The 22910-nt window shown below is 43.5% G+C and overlaps 1 protein-coding gene across 4 annotated transcripts in view; it reads right to left on the minus strand.

Moving 5' to 3' along the window:
- The window catches only part of SPSB4 (splA/ryanodine receptor domain and SOCS box containing 4), an 81046-nt gene extending 69344 nt beyond the window's left edge, over positions 1-11702 (minus strand). For 2 of the 4 annotated variants that reach the window (XM_048314784.1, XM_048314785.1), the window contains exon 1: positions 10729-10969. The gene's annotated coding sequence lies outside the window, so the exon portion shown is untranslated. Of the gene's footprint in view, positions 1-10728; positions 10973-11492 lie in introns of those variants that run through there. The other 2 variants (XM_048314786.1, XM_048314787.1) reach the window with 2 other exon arrangements.
- Positions 11703-22910: the final 11208 nt, after the last annotated feature.

Genomic DNA, 22910 nt, shown 5'->3' on the forward strand with positions numbered 1-22910 from the left:
TCATGAGCAATTACCAAAGTACATCATCATCTGACTAACACACTAAAACCAAGGGGAGCAGAAAAAGGAGATGTAGTGTCAGGCTCCTCTCTGAAATTCTCTTAAGAAAAGTCCCACCTGTAAACACAGATCTAAATTTCTGAAATTACTGCATTGATTTAATGGCAATCTATATAAGACACTGCAACTTCTGATGCTGCAGAAAGACTTATATTTATACAAAAAACTGCAAGCCAGGACCAGAATGAATGACTTACAATCTGGAAAACAACAATTTGTTGGGCCAGCAGCTGTAAACACAAGAGCTGAGCCTCAGAGAGCTCCAGCTGCCACAATACTCAGCCGTCAATCCTGCTTGTGCTGCAGTAGTTACTGATGGGTGGGTTCCCCAGTACCATCAGGATCTGTAGGACACACAAAATAGGTTCCAGCTGAGGCCACTTTTCTGTGCTCTAAAAAATACAGGCTACTGCAACATAACCACCATCCTTACTGGAACAGGAGGGGATGTCTTCAAGGAAAGCAAACAGATGGACAAGAACTCTGTGCTACCATCTGACTTCCTACTTAACATCCCTGTCCCTATTCCCTGTCTAATGACACATGCTGTGAAGATAAAACATTGGGTAGAAAAAAGAATGCACCAAGTTACCTGGTTGGGACACCAGTGATACAATTAGGAAATTCCAAAGTGGTTGCTGAGAGCAATTCCCTTGCTTGGGAACCACAGGGCACAGAGGAGAGAGCGTGCTCCTCTCTCCTGATGGAGGATTCAGAGTGATCTAAGCACGGGGAACTTTCAACACCAATAAAAAAATACAGTAGTCAGGCTCCATTCAATTGCACTGTGCAGAAATCACCATGATTTATGACTTCTGCCAAGAGCCAACTGCAGAGAGGGGAAACACCACCCCTGTGTGTGCCTCTCATACTAAGCACACACCATCTCGTGTCTGTGCAAGACTCAGGAGCGACCACGGCTGCCTGCTTTACACAGACACGACATTAAAGGAATTAATTCCTAAGGCAATGGGAAAATACTACACGGGAGAACTTCCAAGTCACAAATTCTGCTTACTTAAGCTAAGCTGCTTAATCAAGTTAATTGAAGGAATTAAAAAAGCATCTGGAGAAGAACACGTTCACCAGCCAGTCTCTAGCCACTCCTGAGCTGGTGTTACTTCTTCTGGGTGCCAGTTCCCCTGCTGGCACAGCACAATCTATCATCAGCCATTACACTGATTACTATCCATTAGTTTTGCTAAGTACAGGCATGAAATTTAAACCTACTTTTGTAATTTATTTACAAGTTATTCACACACTGGATATGAAGCATATATATACAATGCTTTGTGTTAACAAGAGAAATGTGGCTGAATATTAAAGAGTTGCATGTTAAAAATGACCACTAGAAGTAATAATTCTCTTCATAAAGAATTGTTTGCGGAATTTTTTTTTTGCAGGACAAGCAGGACAGAAGCTTACACTCTTTAAAAATACAACTGGTAAATATACAGGGGGAAACAGGTAAGAACCCATGAGAATGACAAGTTTTAAGTATCAGTCCCGTAAATATAAAATTCAATTAAAATGTCATTCTAGAAAACACTGAGAACAGAGTTGGGACTCTTATAAAACAATGGTTTTTCTTCCCTGCTATTAAGGCAGGGTGATTAAAATGAAAGATAAACCTCTCTATTTCAAAAGCTAATTATTACAGGTAATGAAATTTCTTCTTGTACCATGAGACTGAACTGAATTCTACCAAGACCATCAACCCACACATCTTTGCTGTAATAAAGTAACTGCTTGAATTTTTCCTTACAATCCTATTTCTACAATAGACTATTAGGCTCAGCCTTGATTTCAGCACACCACATTCCTTACCACTATGGAAACCAAATGCAGAACAGCTGTGGAAGCAAACCCCACTGTATGCAAATAGACAAAAAAAAAATTACAAGTAAAAAATCCCTTGTGAAAACCTCTTCACTGGGAATTCTGACGAAAGTTAAACTGCCAGTTTAGCCTAGGCTTAAGGATTATCCAGAGGAAGCATCCCACACACATTTTTCCCAGGAGGTGTGAAGAGATGCCTGCATCTGTTAAGTGCCCAGATTTTCTATCCTGCCAGCCAGCAGTGCTCCAGAGGAACCGAGCTGTTTGCTTCGCTACTGCTTCCTGCATTGCTAATTCAGACATCTAAATTTAGATGTCAGGTTTAGCCAGTGGTTTTTCCACTTCTTCCAACAGTCAAAACAAAAAGAAAAACAGTTCTGCATCCATTCACTATCTTCATCCATGTGCAGAAGAAAACACGATGTCAGAACTCCACACACTGGAATTACATCCCCAGCCTCTAGCTACAGGGTGAGAGAAAGAGTCTCTGCTCATCTCCTGAATGACACACCAGGCAGCAGGCACTACTGAGTCACATTTCTGTCTAACCCTGGGCACTGCTCACCCAGGTTCCAAACGATTTTACCACAGGGAAAACAAAACCTAAAAATAAAGGGAGTAAAGGGAGAGGGATGGCTTCTGCATTGAGGAAGACTTCCTGCTCCCATGTCCTCTATTAGCAGGATGTGGATGGAGTAAAGCAGTAAAAGCGAGCTCATCAGTCACTCTCATGTCCCGGGAGTGTTGAGACATTTCAGCTTGAATTTCCCTTTGGTGTCTTTTTCCAGCAGTCAAACTGTGATGAACTAGAACATATGGATTTTTAATTCCCTTGCACTATTATTCACCATTGCTAGACAGAGATGTATTTGAGTGAAAACAAGCTGCTGATTCTTGTTACCGAGCCTAAGAGCAGGAAATGCAAGCCAGTTATCAATGCTGAAGGTGACTCACTGAAAACCCCAATTATTATAAACTGAAAGCCTACTGTAACCCTAGGCATGAAGTCAAGGCAGCAGCTTCATGCACTTCCTCCCATCCCACTGCAGCTTACTGAGGTGAGGGAAGTTCTGTTACCACATCACTGCTGACTCCTCACAGGAGTTTGAGCAGCACAGGAGTTGGACCTTGCAGCAATTCCTGATGGTTCCCTTTGTGCACCCTGCCTGTGAAGTCTATTTTCACTCCCCTGTTTCCTTTTTTAAATTCTGACAAATACTTAAGCTTAGTCCCTTTGACAAATTAATCACCTTTTTCCCCATCACCTTCAAGAACTGCTGTTCTGTGTTCCTCTCTTTCCCTGTCCACACTTGAGTACGTTGCTACCAAGAGATCTCACAGGTGAGCCTCTCTTCCTTCTCTCCACCCACACATTTTGTTTCAAACAACGCTAATATGAATGCTAAAAAATTTAAAAACAACAAGGACATATTCCAGGTCTCATGCTCATGCTTGTTTAATACATCTTGTTCTATTTAAATCTGAAAAGACAAGATACTACACATGTTGTAACAAATCCTTCCTGAGCACATTCTCACATCTTTGGTAGATGATCACTGCACTTACAACACTGCATCTTAGTCTAAACAGGCCAGCAGTGAACTACGTGCAAGGTTTTCTAGACTACTGGAAAGAGTTAAGTCAGCAGTGACCAAAGTACAAAGGAACTTCTTGATGTGATAATATTTTAAATAATCACCAGCTTCAATGTGTTATTTGCCTTTGAATACAACAGATGATGGAAAATGCACCCTTTTTATCTTGCAACATCAAAACCCAAGGACTCTATAAATATTTAGTGAATGATCAGTACACTTAGAAGTGAGAATATCACAGCAAGTATTACCCAGATGTTAACAGCATCAGAGGCTGATGGTACTGAAGCACAGGGATAGTCAGGTGCTGGTACAAACCAGATGTAACACTAGTATGCAGCAACAGTAAAATGAGGTTGGGATGGCAGTGCTTCTGTCTTTTATAGACTTTGATGTGCCACTGTCTTTATTTCAAACAACTTCTGTCATCTCCGCCATGCTTGACAACAGATTTCAACAAGGAAAATAGCATTTCCATTTCTTTATGCTGCATCATAATTTCTGAAAGCAAGATGCACCTGAACCTCCTTGCAGGGTCAGACCCTCACAATCTGCTCTACAGACAGGGACTTTGCTCAAGCATGAGATGAAAACATCAAAGATCAGAATTTCATTTATTATTCTCAGGTTTAGCACATGCCCAGAAGGGCACTGCTGCTGCTCCTTTCCTAGGCAAAGAAAAAAGTAATGGCCCTGCCCAAGTGAACTAGCTGGAGCCTCAAAATATCCTCAGTCTCAGAAAGAGTTCAGCATGTGGTCCTATCACACTCTCAGACCCTCAATTTAAATTCAAGCAGACCAGTGATAAGCCATGAGGAACAGACACTCAATTCCCCATGCAAAGATGTTACACAAATCTGAAGTATCTACAAGTACACCTTTTTACAAGTTAAATTAGAATTAACTTTCAAGATAATCAAACAAATGAATTAGTTAAATTTCAATGGGTGCTTTTTTTTAACTCAAGAAAGTGTCTCAGTCAGAAAATACCACAAGCAATGCTGTAAGGACAAAGTTTCAGTTTTAACTCATAAATTCCCAGGTCAACTACACTGGATTTTGGGATTATTTATAACTTGAGCCAGCAACTAACATAAATGAAGTAAAATACAGGACACACTACAAAACTATATGCAGTGACATCATCGAGCAAGGAAGTTCAAGCAAACTAATATATGAGCTTTATTTTAAAGCAACCATTGACTTCATAACACTGCAATGATTCTGTTGTCAAAAGCAAATGACAGCAGAGCTTCTTGTGGACATGGAGTCTAAAACACTCGGAAAACAGAGGTTCAGAAGTACCAGTACTGGCCCCCGCCCCAATTGCTGCGTCCCAGCTGCCCTTAAAGTCATTCTCAAAACAAGAAACCGTTTACAGTTTCACTAGTAACTCAAAAAACAGTTAAAGCTCAAAATTCAAAATGCCCTTTACCACTTAAACAAACTATTTCCTTGGCTATACATCGATTTGATTGTCATGGCATTTTCTCACAGGTGAAGTAATACAATCCTTGTTGACAACACTGTGAATTTATTGCTTCATTTTGCGTGGCTTCTATCATGAAATAGTTTAATCGGGAAGTAAGCTCAATATTTTGGAGAATTAGTTCAGTGTTTAAAGATACCAGCCAACTTTCTTCCAAGCCATTTTCATCCTTCCAGAGCAAAACTATTTTTTAGAACCAACACACAGATCATGACTGCGCCTACAACCTCCACGTAGGGATTTCTGTGGACAGCTCACTCTCAGTATGAAATGTAGCACTGATGTAAATACTTTGCACAACGTGGCTCTCTTAAAATTATGACCTCCAATATCTAATGGAAAAGGTATCCGTCTGCTGGTGGTAATTTGTTTCTGCATTCATTTGAAGAAGAGACAGAGGAGAAACAGTTAAAATTAAATAATAATTAAGTACCTAAACCTTTCATCAGATTTGAAAAATCCCACCTTTTTCCATGCCTAAAGCTATGCGAGTGCTCCCGCATGATTAATGCTCCCTTGAAAAAGCAATTCTAAGTATGTTGATTTTTGAACATTCAAGAAACAACCTTTTTAACAGAGGCTACATGAAGCTGCTGCTGCAAGGTGTAGAAGGAGCTTGAATGGTCTCTAGGTACTGGCCTCGCTTTCCCCTCTCACACAGAGCTGGGCCATATTCAGGTGCCAAGCAGAAAAACTACTGAAGAAACAGAACAGCAAAGTCGGCTGCCAGCAGCGCCTGTGCTGCCTCAGGACAAGAGGTCCAGGCTGTCCAGCCCCTCCACAGGGAATTCCCTCAGCAGCTCCCTATCCCAGCAAGCAGAGGCTTCAGGAGATGAGCTCCTGCAGTCTGGACCATGGTTAGGTCCCAGGGCATGGACCCACTTCTGCAGGAAGCAAATCCTCATTCTTTTGAGGAGACACTGTAAATACAACCAATCTTTTCTCTTTCTCGAAATCTCTTGGCAATATTCTCCTTAGGAGTTGTCACTGCAGAAAGGCACAACAGCAGACAAGTGCACCCCTGGCTTTAACAATAGGTTAGGAAGAGAAAGGTAGTACAAGAACAAGCTTTTAGAAACAAGTTTAATCAAGAAAGCAAGCTCATCTAAGGAGTCTGCTGTACAGCTCTGAAAGAATTAGCTTGCAATCAGCTCCAAGATGGATTTCATACATTGCTGCACTTCATGCTGCACACCAAAGCTTACTTGTCGCTTCAGCCTCAGACAAATCCTCAAAGATAAAGTTGCTAAGTCACCACACTCTGCAATGCAACACAATAAAACTTGTCATCTGACACCAGTCAGGAGCAGGATTACCCCAAAATGTTCAATCTAAAGATACACAAATAAGCAAAGAGAAGCAAGAAATTATACAGAATACTGCTCAGCACTGGTCTAAGTTCAAATGACTTCAGAATGAACAGATTTAGGTCACAGAGCACACATGTTCAAGTCCAGGCACCTGACCTCTTACTAAGGATGGAAACATATAAATTCTCCTCACATGCTTCTTTGCTATGGCCAAACCACAGCAAATTATGTAAAATTTCTGCATTCCAATTCCTACAGAAATAAAATGCTGCTCCACATTGGCCTCTGAGGCAAAGGTGACATCCACTTAAAAAAGACACCCCCCAAAAAATACAAACACACATATGTACATTTCAACAGGCTAGTACCTGACACTACTTCATTTCCGGTGGAAAAGAGCCAAAGGAAGGAAAGTGGTGAGCTCTGCTCAGCACTCTTGATGGGCCAGTCTTCAACAGAGCAGAGGAAGACAAAATAGAGCCATCAAGCTTTAATCAATTATTGCCAGCCAAATGACAGTTCTTAGCCCAAAGTCATGGCACCCTGTGAGCACTGATCTTTCTTAACCACGACTGCTCCCAAAAAATATAACCCACATTTTCAAGCTCTCCTTTATACAGTTTTCCATGCTGCCACCAAGGCCACTGGAGCACACTGTTAAATCTCTTCAGGGCACGGATTTTTCCCTGATAGGCTGTGAATGCTACTGATTATACTGCCAGCTTTCCAAACACAAAAAAATCAAACCAAAATTAAATTTTAACTTAATCACCATCCAATCTAAAGGGCTGTGGGCTGTAGAACTGTACAAGCAGCTGAGGAAAAGGTATTTCCCGACATCATTCGGAACATCACCTGAAAGCAGGATTCAGACAGCACCCCCCATTTCAAATACTTTAACTCTTGAGGGAGCACAGGTCACGTACACTACTCTGCTCTCTTCAAGCGACAGATCTTGGACACTACAACAAAATAACAGACACCTGTTGTTCTTTGGGAAAGTTTTCAGTGAAGCTGCATTCAGCCCTTCTGGAGCAGCAATCCCCAGTATATTGGCAGTACACAGTCTAGCACCAGTGGCAGTGATGCACACACACCTTTTCAAGGCAAAAAGCAAACAACCAATCCCCACAAACAACCTGAGCATGAGTTGACTGAAGTTTAAAAAGTTGGAAAACATGAACTGCTCTTCCAGGAAGCACATGATGCATTAACATCCTATCCTACAGCACAACCTATGTCGGCTAACAGAGCCCTGGGCTGCCGGGGTTGCATGTTGCAAAGACAGCCTAAAGTCACCCCCAAAGGCTATGTGTGCTGCAGGGAGTGACACAGATTCACCAGCATGAACACAACGCCACGAAAAATACAGTGGGCGAGGTAGCTATCTGGTCTGGCAAGTTTCAACCCACAGCACTCGTTTATTTTCAGTCAGTCCAACAACATCAACTTCCAAATTATAAGCAAATATTTAGCCATACATAGAAACTTTACAAAGAGCTTTGATTGCAAAAACCGGTTAACTGTTCAGTGGGCAGGTTTAAGCAATGCCTTCATCACAGAAAATGGATTTATTCTGGCTTAGTAAATACTTGAAATTCCCAGGACAACACGTGTGACCTGCATCTCTGCTAATCTCAAGGTGCATACTGAATTGACATAGCTCAGAGAGACTACACTGCATCCATCCATCCATCCAGAGCTCTGCCAGCATGGAGCCCTTCATCCCTGGAGCCACAAGCCCAGCTTTGCTTCCTGGATGGCGCCAGGAAGGCGGGCACCCAGCAGTACCAGTCTCCACTCCTCTCTACCATCAGTCTCGCCTCAGTCTTCAGAGAGGATTTATGAAGTCCAGCAACATTTACATCCATCCTCTGTCCTGGGAAACCTGCTGAGACGAGAATACATCCAGGTTTTCTTTACACAGATATTCTATTAAGAGTGCATTTATCCTCACTAACTGATGCAGGAAATAGATGCGAATATCAAGGCCACTCTGCATTACCATTATTCAGCCTGGGATTTACCACTGCAAAAGCCACAAGTTTACACTGAAGTTGCCCCAGCACAAAAAGAATCAAGCAGAGGATGTCAGTGCAGCAGTAGTGAGCAGCCAAGCAGACTGAAGAGAGCAGACAGCTCAAACATGGCATGGCTTACAGAATTTGAATAAGGCATCACTCTTTCTACCCTCCTCTTCTTGGCCATGAAGAATTATGGGGATGGGACAGTTGAATATCTAGCATGATCTTACTACTCACTTTAGCCAAGGATTTTTAACAATACTACCTCAGAAGATCATGTAATGCCTTCTTCCTTGATTGCTCTCACTAGGTCTCAAATGTGTCAGCAAATCAGCTCCTCAAAGGAAAACTCCACAGCTGTCTCAATTACAAGAAGCCAACTCAAAGTAACCATCACATGGAGTCCTGTCACATGGCACTGAGTGCCACTGTGAAAATTATTTCCCTTCTCCATAAAAAGAGGTCAATGTCCTATACACAGAAGAAGGGAAAACAGTGACTGTGAAGGAAAAGGAGACAAAAATAGCTTCCTTGGTTTTTCTTGGTACATGGAAAATCCATTATAAAAAGTTATAAAACAGCAACAATGAAGCCGGATGAGTTAATGAATTGTTGCTTGTGGAGTCACAGGAGAGATGTCCCATCATTCAGAAATTCCTATGCTGCACAAGCACGAGCCATAAAGATGACTGTCATTTGGTCAAACCAAGAATCAGAAGTTCAGGTTCTTTCAAGAAAACAGATACCCGATCAGTACTTCTCATGGGAGGTTTTATGCTCCTGTTAAAAAACCAACCAAACAAAAACAAACAAACCCCACCATGACATCCCCCCCCCGCAAAAAAAAAAAAAACAACCCAACAACCAAACAGACCAAAAGTCTCACAACTCCGAAAAGCTCCTTGCAAAAAGGTGGCACTGCTTTCTTAGTCCCGAGCCCCAGAGCCTGTTGAGCAGGAAGCCCGGTGCTTCAGAGCTGGCTGCAGTGACATTTGCAAAGACAAACAGGCCGGCAGGATGGGATGGGAATGCATACAGGGCTCTCGAGCCCAACAGCACCAGTGTGTACTTCCAGAGCAACACCCACATGAGGGCCTCAGCAAGGCACGGAGCTGGGAAGTTTTGTCATGCTGGTGATGCAGGGAAGTACCGAGCCTCCCTTCAGCCCTGGCAGGGACACTGAGGCACAGGACGGTCATCCAAGGACATCCGGAGTTAGCAGCAAGACACCGAGGCACATTAGCTACCAAGGAAACCAGACTTACATGACTAAGGCCAGTTATAAAACTTCCGCTTGTTGTTAGGAGAACGTACAGTATCTGGCATTTCTCTGTCAGCAGCACCAAATAATCTAACAGCAATTTGATATTCATGTCCCTGACAGTCTGCTTTAGTTACAGAAACAACATTAAAAATGTAGCATCCTTCGAGATACACTGCACAAGTCAGGCCAGTTTCACCCACAAGCATCAACTCTCTGGGACTGTTTTTTTTCTCCTGATAAGCTCTTTTGCAGCGTGGAGATATCTTATCAGGGATTGCTTCTGTCACCGGAAGGCAAACAGAGCACTGTGAAAATATCAGGTATGACTTCAGCACCAAAGGGCTATAGCCAACATCAAACCGGCAGCTGAAGTGGTAGCCGGCCATCTCTCTATATAGGACACTTTCCACCCTGTAGCAGTCTACACGCCAAGTTCTAGGCACAAAGAAATAAAAATGACTTGCTGCCAGCACGGACGCTGCCACATCAACGCCAGAGCCCCTCCAGGAACGAATGGGGCTGCGAGAGCAGCGTTCAGCTCCCCTGCCCTTGGTCCCTCGGCAGGAACAGCTTCCTACCAGCGACAGCAAACCCACCGCCTGGCTCCGAGTTCTTACAAGTAACATGAGGGCAAATTCAGTCAATACCTTCCTTTGTTGAAACACAAGTCTCGCATACAAATTCAGGCTTGTCTTGACAAAGGTTCAGCTTGCCTCTTACTCTTACGAAGAAGATAGTTTAGTATTTCAGATCTGTTTCCTTCTAGAACTGAGGTCTAGCTTTTACTGCCCGAAAAAGCACCAAGTAACCACTGTAAAACATTAGCTTGTGGCAATCATTAGGCAAGAGGGTATGCGTTCGGCAGCGCAAAGTCAGATACATTCAGTTTATGAGAAACGTAGATCTCTAGTTATCCAACATCTAGAAATAATTCTCTTAATTAGCTCAGGAAACTAATTTCTATTGCAAACAATTTCATTATAAAGCAGAAGACGCTTCGCAAGTGTATTCCTTTAAACACCAGCTTGAAACCCAGTGCTAAAAAAAAAAAAAAAAATACAAGAAGCCCCCCACAAACGTGTCTTTACACACTGCAACAAAACAGCGAATTCCCACGAACCGAGGGATTCGCCCATCGCAAACTTACCATAAACCCCCAGTACGGCACCGCCACCGATCCGCTATGCCGGCAGAGAGGTGATCCCGGGGACGAGACGCGGAGTACAAGTAAACAAACTCGGGAGCCACCGTGGCCGAGCTCGCCACGCTCGGAGCCCGTGCCCCCGCCCGGAGCGCGCTCGCCCGGCAGAGGCTGCTCCCGCCGCCGGCTGCCCGTGGTTGCCCCGGGGAAGCGAGAGGAGCCGGGGGCGGCCGGGGGGAGCCGCGGCCCGGAGCGAGACGGGCGCCGTGCCGGGGGGCTGCGGGCGGCTGCGGGGCTCGGGGCGGCTGCGCTCGGCTCGGCCGGGCCGCCCGGGAGCCCCGCCCGGTGCCCGGGGGCGGCGGCCTGCGGCGGCTACCGGGCTTTGTGCGCGCTGCCTCCCCCTGGGCCGCCCGCCGCCGCCTCATGCGAGAGCCGGCGCAGCTGGGGAGCGCGGCGAGCGCCGTGCCCCCTCGCGAAAGCCGATCCCGCTGATCTCATCACCGCGGGTTACTAATCCAATGACCGGAGAATTAACAGCAGATGGCGACGCCCCTTCCCCCCGCCCCGGCGCGGCCCGGCCCCCGCGGACGCGGCGCGGCTCCGGCACCCGCCGAGCCGTCCCGCCAGCCCCGGCCGCTCACGCGTGAAACTCGCCCTCGGGCACCGGCAAACTTTCTCAGCAGCGCGTCTCGCCGCCGCCTCTCCGCTCCCCTCGCCGCCTGCCGCCCGCATCGCCGCCGCCCTACGGGCCAGAGCGGGCGGCTTCGCACCTCCGGCAGAGCACAGCAGCATCTTCCGGCGTGCCGCTCGCAAGGGGAAGCAACGCGGAGGTGCCCAAAGTCCTGCTAGCGAGTCCCTGCGGGCGGCTCATGGTGTGCGAGGCAGAGCCGAGCCGGAGCCGGAGCCGGAGCCGGGGCCGGGCGGGGATCGCCCGCGGGATTAATGCCGGGCATCGGGCACTGCCGTGAAAAGTCAGCACACGCGTCCTTGGGGCTGCCGGGAGGTTTGCGTTATCCGGGCTCTGTAAGCCAGATACGTGCGGGTGAAATTCTAATTAAACTTTTGGCTGCCAAAACTAACCCCACACTTCTGGGTGAGCTTCAAGTCTCCCAGAAGGCTGCAGGCAAGGCAAGTCCTGTCAAACCCAGTGCAACTTACAAAACAGTCATAAGGCGAGTGCTTCCATCACTGCTCATTGATACCAGTAAATAACAACCTGAAAAGCAGTGGTTTCTAATCCTAATAAGCTCGGCCCTAAACCGCCTTCCCTCCCCTCTGCCCCCAGAAACACCAGCACAGGCTCACGCACATGCTGTTTTCTCTCTCATGCATGCAGTGCTTGGGGCCACACTCAAGACAAGAAATGTTAGGTGCTGCTTCTGCTCGGGCTGTGCACTTCTCACCCCGAAACTAGATTATCTTCTCTTAGAGACCTTAGACCAGTCCAGAAAGGTGACGTAAAATTACTGTGTCTTCTAGGACAAGACAATAAAAACTGAGAAAGTTGAAGAAAACCTTTCTGATTAGTGTTTTTCCTCAAATTCTGCTGTTCTACCTATGCTTTATACTTCTGGGGATGGAGGGGGCAAAATTTACCCCCACTGCACTTTCATGATGATACTTATTTCTACAGTATTTTTATTTCTTTTACTAAAATGTTCAGACAGGCTTTTAGCAAAGAACTGAGATAGACAAGAGAAATATCCGTGCTCAGACCATTAAAAAAAATGGAAAGGAAATTCTGCAAATTCTTTGAGAGTCTTCAGTCAAGAAATCCTCCATACGAGCTGCAGTAAAACTGGCTGTGTTTCACACATGCCATGTGGGCAGAAAAAGTGTCAGATAATGGCAGCACCACTTCTGTGGGGACCTAGCAGTGCCTCCAGGGGTCAGACACTCCTGAACCCCAATGAAATATTTTAAACAGAGTATTAAACTCCAGTTCCTCTCCAGGCCCTGCATACACACCCATCCCCACAGCCTTTGGGATGTACAGTAGATAGAAAACAAAGGATGAATGGGAGTTTTCTATCTGTTCCACAGTTCTTTATGCCTAGAAAAGGCTTTCTGCTGCTTCCCATTCCCTCAGGCAGTCTTTGTCTGGTTTATATATACATACATGGAAGTCTTGACATGAGTAGTCATCTGTGCTCTTACCAGCAGACAAGTTACTGAATTTAAATCCTCCTCTTGGATGTGCGCACCAGCGAATGTCAGTTCTGTGGCACTCATTGGGAAGAGGAGCCCTAGAACGAGCCATGTCTGGACAGTCAGTGGGGCAAGTCTGTGCCATGGACGATGTTTTGCTTTCCTCAGTTTTTAACAGCCTTTTTTCTCTTACACCCTTTCCCAAAACAGCAGTGTTTCCTAACACTTCTTTTGACAGCCAGCAGTGTGTTTTCCAGTGTAAGATGGGATGTGGTTCTTCGTGCCTGTGCCAAGCTTGATGCAAAAAGCAAACTTAGAAAGACTTTCTACATGGTTTGTAACACTAATTCTACAAAAGGAGATTAAAGAAATCACATTAGAAGTCAAGCTTTGTATCTTTTCAGCCAGCTTTAGACACATAGGTCTGAAAAGTGCACAATGCAGAGATCAATCAGGCAGCACAGAGTTTTGGGAACACACTTCATGTGCAAATGTGAAAACATTTGAGGGTGTAGAAGGCGTCATTTTGATTAATGAGGGCTACAACATGCTATTTGTATATAGATGAGAATGTAAAAGAATAGGAAACAATCACATTTTAAAATATTAACGTGATTTTAAAACACACAAGCATGGTACAGATACAACCCATTCTTTTGAGCTGATGCCGTAAAATACCCGGGGAGGGGAGGAAGAGGCACATGTTTGTGTAACATTACAAACCTTTCAAGATAAACTCTGTGACAAAGTCAACAAAATGAACCTTTAGGTACAGTTCCTGGAGCTGTGCATCATAAAGCCTGTGCAGAACCCAGGCTGTATCATAAGCACTGTGCATTACTCACATTCCCCAAATCTTCCACTACTTTGAAATTACCTCACAAAATAAAAATCACAGTCGGAAAGGAAATCTTAAGAATGATACACTTTATACTTGACTGGGAAACACCATGGTTAGGTGCTGAGGGCCAGGTGAGAAATCTTCTGCCTCTCCAGTCACCTTGGAATTGCTGGGCAGAGAGTTGAGAATCAAAGTTGTTTGTTCACTGCTTTCCATGAAGTGGTGCAGTTAAGAAAAAGAAGTGAGGAAAAAGAAAGTTGATTTGGATCAAGAAGATGGTAATCTGCTTTCTACTTGGGTCTCACGTGAGACTCATCATTTGAAGTTGTATCTTGGCATCTGATAGCAAACAGGCCAAAAAAATGTAACTGCCCAAATTTGTTCTTCCCCTACACACTCACCTTCAAGGTAGATTCCACATTACTGCATGGTGAACCTTCCTACACCCTCAGCTCCACTCAGAAGCAATTAGGAAACATTTCCTACACACGCTCACAAAAGTACTGAGCCCTGATCCTGTGATCCATCAAAACAACCCATCAGATCACTGATATTTTACCCACCTATTTTCTGGGCATTGCTGTACTCAGGGTGGCTACATCTGCTCTGGTTTTTAGTAGCAGGCTGAGTTACTCTGCTGACAGTCCAGGCTGCCCTGCAGCTGCCTGGCTTTCCAGACAGAGCTGTCTCCCAGCACAGGCAGAAGGAGCTTGCAACAAAAGGCCATTTAGGCACTGCTATGTCTTGTATATCTACATCCCTGGAATTCTTCTTGTTTAGATGCAGGTTGGAGTTTTGGGTGAACTCCAGATAAGATAGAGGGGAGAGTTGAGTGAGGCCACAAAGAAAAGGTTATCAGCTGATGGACAGTGTGGACAAAGCCCACCTAGAAATCCTTAAGACAAAACAAATACACATCTGAGATTAATGGATTGTAAGGAACTGTGTTTCATTGCACCACAATTTCCATTTATGGTGCTTAAGCAATGCATATTATTTCTAACAGCCCTCTTAAGTACAGCAATACTCTAGTCATCATTCCTACAGAGGAGCCAAAGTTGAAAATTATGATGAAAATCTGTATTTTCATGCATTTTAGATACCCACATGTGAAGATGTGACCTTAACTATAGTAATCTAAAGTCCACAAAATGCCCACACAAGACGTTTAAACTTTAGGAGTATTCCAGTCCTAAAGCTCTGCTTCCATGAATGCTGGACATTTGTATGAAAGCACCCAGAGAAGCACAGAAGCCTCTACCTTGCTCCAGACATTCAAAACACTGTCTGGACAGAGGTTCTCTGCATGGGTGTTTCCATTCTGACCCAGCCATATCTTGGTAGCCATGAATTCAGACTTTGCCACTGCTCCTTGGAGCCTAGCAAAACCATTAACCCGGAAGCCAGGATACTGCATCTCTTAGTGAACTGACAAATTGCTACTGAAGCTGAGATCTGCTCCCCTAGGCCATTGGACAGAAGTTAGAATTTACCTTCTTAGAATTCATCCCCCTGCAAGCACAACGACAAAAATCCACAGAGATTAGGGAATCAGCACTTGCATAAATGTTTCCTTAGTTCAAAGATTCTTAGCATAAAGATCATGTACACCACATTTGAGAAATAAGGATGGCATTCGGAAATACTTAACAATGCAAAAGTGGAGTATTTTAAAATGTCAGAAGTCCATCTATTCAAAAGCAGAGCTACCTGCACTCTGAGATGTATTTCCAAAGCTTACTGTGTACTTCATGTCCTATAACACAGTCAAGTCCCTTTCCCAAACACATCAGATAAGGGAAAAAACATCAGACTATACATACACAGTGCTCTCAGGTAAGAAGAAAGCAGCTCAGCTTCCCCTTCATTTTCCTCGTGTGTTATTTCTATCAGAGCTCATGGTCTCGAGGACTATCTGAAGAAGCTGATTTCTCTATGGAGCTGGTATTCAAGTTTTTCTCTCAGGCAAAATATAGTTGGACAAAGACAACCATAAGTTTCCACTAACACAGAAACAAGAGAGTACAAGGTTTTTAGGGAGGGGTTTTGTCTCAAACACTGTAATGACTCCTTGGCCTGTGCCAGCAGTAAACAGGGTAGGGACATCTCAGAGGATGCAACAGAGTCAGCTGATAAACAATGCAGATCGTTATTACAGTACTGAAAACAATCCAAAACTGATTCTACTTACTTATTTTGGGTTCTGCATAACTTGAAGAGCAAATTCCAGTAGTTAAATTCAAACACAGAAACCTCTGTCTGAGAATGGTCTCTGAGGTGGCAGTTCCTGTTTGGGAAGCACTGAGCCTGTGCCTCCACTGCCTGCTGCAGTCCAGGTCATAAAGGCCTTTGCTTAGGACTTGCTTTGAAACTACATCAGACCCTTTCAGTCATTACAGTGCCACAAAACCCATCAGAACCTGACTGGTGGCTAATTCACATCCCAGACTCTGTGGTCTCTGCTTTGGCCTCTAATAATAACTGTAATCATAGCTTTCGAGTGGTATTACTACATCACACTGCCTGCAGTACATTGCCACAATCACATGCAACTGTAGGAACATGGATGTCAAGAGAAAAATCAAACACAGATTTTTCAGTTGGAAGAGATGGATGTAGAGCCTGGGACAATGGCTGCCACAGAAACACCTAAACCCAAGGCAGTAGAAGAGACTGCTGACACTTTACATAAAGTGGTTGTTTTGCTACAGGACAGTGATACTGACACTGAGTTTTGGGTGCAAGTGGATCCTCATTAGCTCACTTAAGTCTCTTTGATGCATCAATAGCATCTCCCCTTGATTTAGACTAAATCATGATGGGTCCAACTCCTCTGGCTACATTTGTTCCCTGTGTATTCATTCTGTTAACTCAGCTACTACACACGTGAAGGAAACTCAGATGTTATTGATACTTTTGATAATATTGGTTCTTGTCCATTGAGCCAGTGAGAGAATAGGTCTTTATGGCCTCCCACAGGAAAGTTTTGACTCTATAGTTAGCAAGAAGTGGCTGCAATGATCTTTGTCTCCTTTTTTCTTTTAGTGTGAATACATCATCCCAAAATAATTAGTTATGGAAAGCCACAAGGTGCATACTTCAGATCACAGGCAATTTGAGTGTGCAGAACCGTAGCACATTAGCTGTTGTTTCAAATCCTGTCATGAGCTTATGTGGGGAGGTCTGTCACCCAGATTTCCCTGCGATGTATTTCTGGAAATGTAAGGAATAATAATATATTTCTCATATATAGTGCCCAGAAATTTTTTAACTGAAAAAGACTGCTTTTGTTTCAACACTGCTTTCCTGAAGTGCGTAATGGGTAACTTCCATGAGATTTCAACATATAACTTAACAGACAAGTGAAGAGGTAGGTCCAAAAAAGATCCTTCTCTTTGAAAAGCCAGAGCTTATCCTGCATTCTGCCTTGCTTCTGGAAGAAAAATCCTGCATTTTCCAAAAGTTATGGAAGCTGTATCAAAGACAGATTTATTCAAATCCTTCTATAAAAATACACTTCTGCTGTTACTCAGCACGTTCTGGACATTCACCTGTGATTTACAGGTTTTTTTTAATATATATGTATATATAATATTCTGGAACTATTAGTGCACCTAAGAGTTTTACTATTTCATAATCCTACTTTCTATGTTAAAAATGATAATTTATCTATGATAAAAATGATAATTTTATCTATGATAAAAATGATAATTACTACTTCTAAAAAGATTGAAAATCTCTGTTTAGATATTAGAAAAACATGTCATAGCAACACGCCTTAGACAGCTAAAAAAGTTTACATTAACACATTTTTTTCATCCCATTAAAAAACAACCAAACAAAAAACCCAAACCAAACAGAAAACTTTTTTTCCAACCCTGGAATACTTGCTCAAACTTAACACTGAAGCCTGACTAATATCAGTGTGGACTCTTTTTTTGCTCAGATTGACTACCAATATCTGAAAGTCCAGGAAACTCCATCTGAAACTCTCAGGATGTGTCACATTTTTCTGTTCCCTGATTTGAAGGGCAGAACGGAGGGAAGAGAGCCTCAAAGGTTTTCAGCTATTGCCACTGGAAATTTCTGGGAATACTCTAGCAACTGTAAAGTCTTCTTGAAAGCATTTTGTTTCAGCAAAAATAAACTGCTAAGCATTCCGAGTATCAAATATGGCCCGTGTGAATTTAGAACATAGGAAAAAGGCTGTATTAGTTGCTTAGCTGCAGTAATCTAGAAAGCAGGATTTAAGAGACACTCTGCTAATTCTATTATATTTTCTGGGGTTTAATCTTCAACTTCTGCCGTGCTTGTTTCCTCAGCAAAACCAATAAGGAATTTTAATTTATTCAGCTTCCCTCCCCCCCAGTTCAAGATTTACAGTGATACATATCTTCAGTGATTTTCCCCAGGAGATCTTTTGTTTCTTCAACTTGAAGACATCCATTCACATCAGAAGCAAAGTCAGTACTGTTTATTATCCACTAGACAATTAGAATATGATTCTTCTGCTAAAGGCTGTGACTGCAGGCAACCATCTGGGGTCTGAACACACAAAAGGCTGTTGGGAAGGGTGTGTGCACAAAAGCGCCACGGGGATAGGGAAGTGTGCGCCTTACAAAGAGACCCGATTGTCTCTGGGTTTCTGAGGGGGCTTTTTGAGGGTGCCATAAGCATCTAATCAGAGAATTAAGCATCAGGGAGGCAGCCCTCACATGGCAGACGTCAGCTCCAGCGAGGACAGATGGTGAACAAAGGTGAAAAGCACAAAATGCGCATGGGCCAGGAGAGCACTTCCACTCCTGTCTTCCAACCTGGTACAATTCCTGCGACATCCTGGGCTGAGAAGTGAAAGTGTGGCCCTACAGGGCAGAAACCCACTGTTAATATTGCCTCTGAAGTATTGCCAGCCCTACCTGGGACGATGCACAGGCCTCACCAGAGAGGTACCACCTCTGTGAAGGAAAACAACATGGGCTGCAGCCAGATACTGCTCTGGTTTACTCATTGTCAGGGAGGACACAGCTCACTGGCTGACTTCTGGAAGAGAAACTCAGGGTCTGAGCAGACAAAGAAAACAATTGCATCATTTGACACACTCAACCATTATTCCCTTATCTTCCAATCTTTTATGATTGATTTAAAAATAGGATTCATAAAGTAACAAGTTGCCCTCCAATGGAGCTTTTTTGTTATGGTGCTTAATGTGCAGTTTACACAATGTCAGATATATTCTGGCATACATCCCACTGCTAACTAAACTCTGAAAGACCAAGGGTACTTCTAGCCCTTCTCTAAAAATTAAAAAAAAAAAAAAAAAAGGAGAGGATAGAATGTTTTACATCGTATTTAAACAGCAAGGATATAGTAATTCAACAGGCAATAAAGCCCAGATATTTAAATAAAGACCAGGAATGTCAGCAGGAAAACCAAAAACTCAGAGAGATCATAGGTCAATACAAACTAGCATATCAGTCTTCTGATCACAATCCTTGCCGAATTTGTAAAATACTTAAGCTACCTGCTGTCTAGGAAAGAAAAGTCCTTCCTTTTTCCTTTTGTAATATTTTCTCTCTCTAAAAATAGAATGAAATAAAGAAATGCAGAGCTCTTGCATATATGGGTACACAAAACAACCTCCTAATTTAAAAATTTTACTGTGCTCTTTCTTCCTATTCTGAGAGAGAGAGGAAGAGGAATATTTAAAAGTCTTGAAAGACTTTTCTTGTTTTGTGAAACATTCCCCAGGCATGGACATGTTCAGCATCTTTGGAAAGGTTGTCGGTTGTTCGCTTTAGACTCTGAAAATTGATCCATGAACAAATAGTGGCTCTTTGTGGATTAGCCCATCTGCCTGCCAGATGGGGGAAAAGGTGGTATTGTAGTAACAGCTGCTCCCACAAGTTGTGCTGGTTTTGGCTGGGGTAGAGTTAATTTTCTTCAGAGTAGCTTGTGCAGGGGTATAGTTTGGATTTGTGCTGGGAGCAGTGTAGGGAATGCAGGGGTGTTTTTGTTACTGCTGAGCAGTGACTGCGCAGTCAGGGCTTTTCTGCTCCTGACCCCAGCAGCGAATGGGCTGGGGATGCACAAGGACTGGGGGGAGACGCAGTCAGGACAGCTGACCCTGGAAAAGCTGGAGGGAAGAGGGAAGGAGGGAACATTCCAAGTGATGGTGGTGTTGTCCCAAGTCACCGTTTCACTGCTGCAGCCCTGCTGTCCTGGGGATGGCTGAGCACTTCACCCTGGGGAAGTGGTGAATCCATTCCTTGTTCTGCTTTGCTTTACTTGTTGAACTGTCTTGATCTCAGCTCATGAATCTTGCCACTTTTACTCTTCCATTTATCTCCCCCATCTGACAAGGGAGTGAGTGAGGGGCTGTGTGGGGCTGAGCTATGACACCAGTACAGCAGGACATGGAAGAACAAGGATGAGGAACATATTGAGGAGAGCTTTTGTTCAGGAAACATGTAAAGTTTGAATGAGATCAAGATGAGCCAATTTAGAAATGTGTCACTACCATATCAGCATAGAGAAAACACAATGCAACTTTAAGAAAAGGAATCAAACAGGACTATGTTAATTTGTTTAGAGAAAGAAGGAAAGAAGTATTCAGGACTAATATGGAGTCCCCTCTGTTAGCTGAAATTTTCATGTAAAGGCCCCTAAACCTAGAGACCTGGGATTTCTTTTGTATTTCTACCACAGAAGAGCTCTGACCCTCAAAAAATGAAAATGAAGTGTGTGTGCAGCTGGAGATATCTTTGTTTTTTCACCTTTGGAGCTATACATTTTCATCAGTCAAATGGTCCTGTTTATATCGAGGTAGCTGAGTCAGGCAGAATTTCTACTCTACCAACCTGGTTTTCTTAGGAGTTAATGCTACTGTATATTTTGTCTCTAAGTTGAGCCTGCTTTCCAAATTTTAGCCTGCATTTAGCTTGAGACCAACTCCACGCTACAAACACCATCCTACAAGCCAGTTAACAGCTTGAGTTTCCTTGAATTCACTGGGAGAAAAAGACATTCAATGGAAACTGTGGAGAGCAAGACTGGAAAAATTAACGTCTTTCTGTGCTGGAAGTTAAACAAGGACTTCATAAACTCTAATTTTTTTCCTCCCTCCAGTTACTTGGATGAACACATAGCCTGAAGCACAGCATTCCTACCTACAAGCTATTCACTTCTAATTAATTTCTTTCTAGTTTCCATAATCCAAATATTTTAACAGGAGAACTGCCTCTTGGGAAGGAGTGCTGTCACATACCTCACCTGGTGACACCAGGAAGTGCAGCCAGTACGTGAAACAGGATATGACAAGAGCTCCTTTTGTTTGAAAGATTGACTGGTTTGTATCTAAATAATAATTGCATGGTACTATGGATTTCGCAATGCTGAACTCCAAGCACTTCAACTATTTTCACTTTTTTAGAGAAAACTTTTATTTTTCTTCCTTTTAATCAGACTTATAAAAAGACATCTTTAAGGGAAACAGAGTAATTGTTTAGCTCTAATAATGAACTGTATTCTCAGGGAATACTCCAAATTATATGTAAAATATCTTATGGATTCTATATATGTGGTTTGTAACATTTAATATCTGCCGTTGCAGATTGTTCTGTCAAGAAAAATGAGTATGTTTGAACAGTAAATTCTTCCCAATTCTGTCATATGACAGAGGAGCTATTTGACAAGAAAGAAAGAGGACATGTAACAGCAATCTTGTGTTGTTCAGTGCCCGAGTTCAGAGTTTAACTGGTAATTACAGCATGTTCCAGCAGTCAGATGTGCCCGTAGTGCCAGAACAATAAACCCCATCTTGAGTACATACAAAATACTAAACCTCATCAGAATGGCCTTCCAAAAAAGCAAACCCACTCACTCTGCAAGATCTTTGGGGAAAACTGATACTGCTTACAGGCCCCCTTTCTGTTTTTATAAGCCTACGAAGTGCCATTAAAAAAACCCCTCAGTACCAAAAATGCTAATACACTCCCAAAATTAATTTGCTGAGTTTTTATCTCAGCAGAGCTGATACAGTCCAGTGCCACAGAAGGTGCTGACTTATGTGGTTCTGCCCTGTCCTGCCATCATCTGAGATGCTCTCAGTCATGGCTTAACCCTTGCCAGCAACTCAGCCCCAAACAGCCCCTCTCTCACTCTCCCTGTTGGATGGGGGAGAGAATCGGAGGAGTAGAAGTGAATTTGTGGACTGAGATAAAGACAGTTTAAGAGGCAAAGCAAAACCCACACATGCAAGCGGAGCAGAACAAGGAATTCATTCATCCATCATTCCCATAGGCAGGCAGGTGTTCAGCCACCCCCAGGACAGCAGGGCTCCATCATGTGTGACAGACACTTGGGAAGACAAACGCCTTCACTCCAAATGTTCCCCCCTTCCTTCTTCTTCCCCCAGCTTCACATTCTGAGCACGATGACATGGAAATTCCCTTGGGTCACCTGGGGTCGCTGTCCTGGCTGCGTCTCCTCCCTATCCTTGTGCACCCCCCAGTCTCCTCAGTGGTGGGGTGAGAAGCAGAAAGGGCCTCGATGTTGTGCAGGGAAGAGAATTAACTTTATCCCAGCCCAAACCAGCAGATCCTCTCAGCCAGCAAGGCCATGCTCGTTTCTCACATTAGCTGCCCACCATGTCATACCCTTGCAAAACAAAACAGCAGACCTGCCAAATGACTTACACATCACTGATGATACCTAAATATATATATATACATATATAAAACTGGACTTTCCTGATTTAAGCCAAATTTCCATGACATTTTTGTCAGAAAGACATTTTCTTACCCATTCTGAACCCTCAGTTGCCTTCCTTACCAGCCAAAGCTTCAGTCTATTTCAGGTGTACCAAAAGAGCAGGACTGAACATTTGATGAGAAAAGATATGGGACCTAAAATGTTAAGTACAAAACACATATGGAGGAACAATCCTCTTTGCTCAGAAAAGGGGAAAAAAAGATCCTCATCTTGTCACCTTTCCTTGTTTTCGCACAGGAGACAGAACAGCATCAGCACAAGCCTAGTCTGAATTCTATATCTCGTATATTACTGGAGGTCTTCCGTGCTTAACTACTTTTGCCACAGATTTTTCACATGAGGAGAGCATTAAAGACAACTATTTCAATCATGGGCTAGGAAACCAAAGTTTAGCATTAAACCCTCTGGAAGGAGGGTCAGATTAGTTTTT

Source organism: Corvus hawaiiensis, chromosome 10, assembly GCF_020740725.1.
Source record: "Corvus hawaiiensis isolate bCorHaw1 chromosome 10, bCorHaw1.pri.cur, whole genome shotgun sequence".
Taxonomy (NCBI): Eukaryota; Metazoa; Chordata; class Aves; order Passeriformes; family Corvidae; genus Corvus; species Corvus hawaiiensis.